We start from the raw sequence: 3,709 nt of genomic DNA on the forward strand, positions 1-3,709 counted from the left end.
CTCTACACTATTTACATTTTACGGATATTTGTCCTCATCTTGTTTGTTGTTAACACAACATTTCGGCTGATATACCCTCCAGCCTTCATCAGGTGTCTTGAGGAAATTTCGAACTTGGGTTCTCATTCCTAAGGTATTTTTCGATGTTGTTATAAATAATAATAATAATAATAATAATAATAATTATTATTATTATTATTATTATTATGCCCACAGGCATATGGCGTAGTGGTTAAGAGTGCGGGCTACTAACCCCAAGATTCCAAGTTTGATTCCAGGCAGCGACCTGAATAATAATAATAATAATAACAACAACAACAACAACAACATCGGAAAATACCTTAGGAATGAGAACTGGTTCGAAATTTCCCCAAGACACCAAGATGAAGGCTGGAGGGTATATCAGATGAGAACAAATATCCGTCAAATGTAAATAATGTACATAATTCCTCATCTCTTAACTATAGAATTGTGAAATCCCTCTACATACTCTTAATTTACAGCATCTAAGCGGTATTTGTTGAAAATTTTGTTAAAAAGTATCCATTTTTCTGGAAGTTATGAGGCAACAAAATCGGGGGGTGGGGGTACACATCTGTAGGAATACCTATAAAGACCCCCCCCCCCATTGTTCATGAATAACCATAAGATTGCACTTGGAAAGTTCCCCTGAGACACAAGTCCGGGCAAGGTTGTTTATGGAAGACTAGCATACCAGCCGACCCTCCTCACGCCACCGAAAGGCAAAAGGGGCCGATACAGCTTGGCACCAGTGATGTTTTCAACTCATTTCTACAGCTGAGTGAACTGGAGCAACGTGAAATAAAGAGTCTTGCTCAAGAACACAACACACAGCCCGGTCCGAGAATCGAACTCACTACCTTATGATTGTGAGCCCAACGCTCTAACCACTGAGCCATGCGAGGTAGGGTAGGTAGGTAGGTAGGTAGGTAGGGTGTGTGTAAATGGAATTGTCATGTAATAGATTACATTATATATCTGTTCAAACAGATCTGATTCAGGGCTAAATAAATGCCGCAGAGAAATATTCTGAAGTGGGTAAAACATGACGATACAACGAGAACGTCCTCTCTCATCACGCAAGAAGCTCGTTCAGTTGACGATCTAAGTTGTTCATATGTACTGAGAATGTAATAGACATGTTGTCTATTTCGTAACTTATTTTTGCAGAGAAATCTTTACGACATTTTGATCGGTTGATAAAACTGACAATTATTACAGCTATTTTTTTGTCTTGCCTTCTTCACTTTGAAAAACAAACACGTGCGTGTTTTAAATATCAATAGCACGGTAAATTTACCAGACACGTTTTACTCTTTGTCATAAAAATAAACCTATTCTCAGCGCCTCCTACTACTCTTATCTTGTCTTACGGGGAAGTTATTAATTTTTACACTTATTACTAGATAACTAAATCGGAACCGGATTTCAAAACAGAAACATTGACTCACACTAAAGCTTTCCTAGAAGTATAAAAAGAAAAACGAAACTAGTCGTTTAAATGACTGTCGTTTCTCTCAGAATCTTTTGCATAATGTAAAACCCAGAATTTAAATCATTTACTACAAAAAGTGAGGAAACATCGCTGACATGAACTTAAGTAAACATAAGAAAACTCGTTTGAGATTGCCTAACTTCTTTAAATTCTGAGAAGGGTGTTGTTAAATAACAAGGATTATGTTTCGTCTTCCGCAATCATAACATCAGTGAGTATAAGGTATTTGTTATTGTTTGTACAAATCGATCGGTGTATAGATTTAAAGTGTTCATTTTCCCGGACGAAAGTTTATTTACTTTCACTATGTTATAGCCACCATTTAATGAATAACCATATTTTCCTTGTGGACTTCCTTCGATTCCTATTTTACTCTACGGGATCTCTATAGTCATTCACTGTATTTATATAAAATGAAATATTATTAGAAAATGAATAAAAAATATCTTGTGTATTGTAGAAGTATAAGCAATTTATTTCACATAAATTTTATGGACCTCTAAGGTTTCTTTAGGCCACTGTTGAGAACCACTGCTGGTTGTAGGGCAGTCTTAGGCGTTGTGGTACTAAATTTGTTGATGGTCACAGTGACTGTTCAACCAAGTAGTAGTTTAATCTTTTTTATTCCAGCAATGGCCCAAGCTTCTTTCGAAATCCTGATTTTATAGTTTAACATTCTAGTGGTGTTGGTTACTAGTATTCACTTTCTCACAAACAAATGTTGGCGATCTTTTGGTTTCCTAATGCACAGAAACACCTGTTGCTTGTAAATTCCCTAGTGGAGTTTTTGAGACGGCTGTCCCTCGAAGTCCCATACCGCATGAAGTTTATACAACGGATCTTATGATGTCCACTGCTTTTGATTTCGCTTCTTCCTAGTTCGCAAATTTATCAGCACAAATTTATTTCTCATAATGCACTCTATTATTCATGATCTTAAATACCCTAGTCTTGTCCCTGGATAATCTTTAGGCAAAGGTGAGTAAAGCCCGTGTCTGACGTAAAAGCTTCTTGATTCTTCGTTGTCTACCTTTTATCATTTTGTTGCCACCTGTCGTATAGATATCAAGGTGATCTCGTTTCTATTTAATGAAACATATTGTGTATCTTAAAACTACAATTTTAGGAGCAACGATTACTAACCCCTAAGTAAATGATAAAATAAATTTTGGCCGACACATAGAGAGAGCAATTGGAACAGGGGACTTGCCATTTGAAGGCGTCGTAAAGCGAAAGGGACAGAGAGAGAGAGGAATGTTGTGTGTGTGTGTGTTGATGGGGTTTGTGTATGTGAAAGTGTTTTGCTGGTGTGTGTATGTGATTGAGAGAGAGAGAGAGAGCGAGATAACTGAATTTTTTTTATTTACTTTTGGAAGTGAGTGATTGACAGAAAGAGAGAGAGGTTGTTATGTATGTATGTATGTATGTGTGAATGGCTAGCTTCAGTGACACACACACGCACAAAAACATACGTACGTACACCTATGGCATACATGTTTTTTGTACGCATACATGTTCATGGTGAAGATCAGAGAGAGAGAAGGCATGTTTTTGTTTGTATGTATGTTTATATAATGGTCTGCTATGTAGAAAATGATATGGAAAAATGACAGTTGTCGAATGACATACTTTCGGTTTACGATCACTCATTGAAAAGTGGAAAATTATCCGAAGCAATCGGTATTGATATTTCGGAATAAAAATACTTTGAAAAAAAAAAAGAGTTAAAAGCAAAAAGTGGGGTGGGTTAATAAGTTTTAAAAAGCACCCCCACCCAATAAAAAACGTAATCTCTTGTTGAAAACAGAATTCGAAGTTTTTGGGAGGGGATAAAAAAAAAGGCAGGGTATTAAACATGTCTACCTGGACATTGCTGAATTGTGTCAGTATTTCAGTTTATAATCACAAACTAAAAGAATGTCTTTATTGGCAAACCCTGGTAGAATGAAAAGTTTTTTAATCAGTTCAAGTTTGGAACTCGGGGGTTTTACTTACAAAGCGTACATTGTTTTAGAAGCCATTCATTTTTCTCTTACACTACACTTGTTTTTCTTTCGCTCTCCTTCTCTCTCTCTCTCTCTCTCTCTCTATCTATTTATCTATCTGTCTATTTATCTATCTATCTATCCATTTTTTGCAAAGTTATGAGGTAACAAAGTCAGCAGAAATGGGGACACATATGTAGTTATATAT

The 3,709-nt window shown here is 36.2% G+C and overlaps 1 protein-coding gene across 3 annotated transcripts in view; it reads left to right on the forward strand.

Annotated features, from left to right (window-relative positions):
* Positions 1-1,051: 1,051 nt before the first annotated feature.
* Positions 1,052-3,709, forward strand: part of LOC106877106 (uncharacterized) — a 52,827-nt gene continuing 50,169 nt past the window's right edge. For 2 of the 3 annotated variants that reach the window (XM_052974783.1, XM_052974781.1), the window contains exon 1: positions 1,053-1,727. The gene's annotated coding sequence lies outside the window, so the exon portion shown is untranslated. Of the gene's footprint in view, positions 1,739-3,709 lie in introns of all 3 variants that reach the window. The other variant, XM_052974782.1, reaches the window with a different exon arrangement.

Source organism: Octopus bimaculoides, chromosome 19, assembly GCF_001194135.2.
Source record: "Octopus bimaculoides isolate UCB-OBI-ISO-001 chromosome 19, ASM119413v2, whole genome shotgun sequence".
Taxonomy (NCBI): domain Eukaryota; kingdom Metazoa; phylum Mollusca; class Cephalopoda; order Octopoda; family Octopodidae; genus Octopus; species Octopus bimaculoides.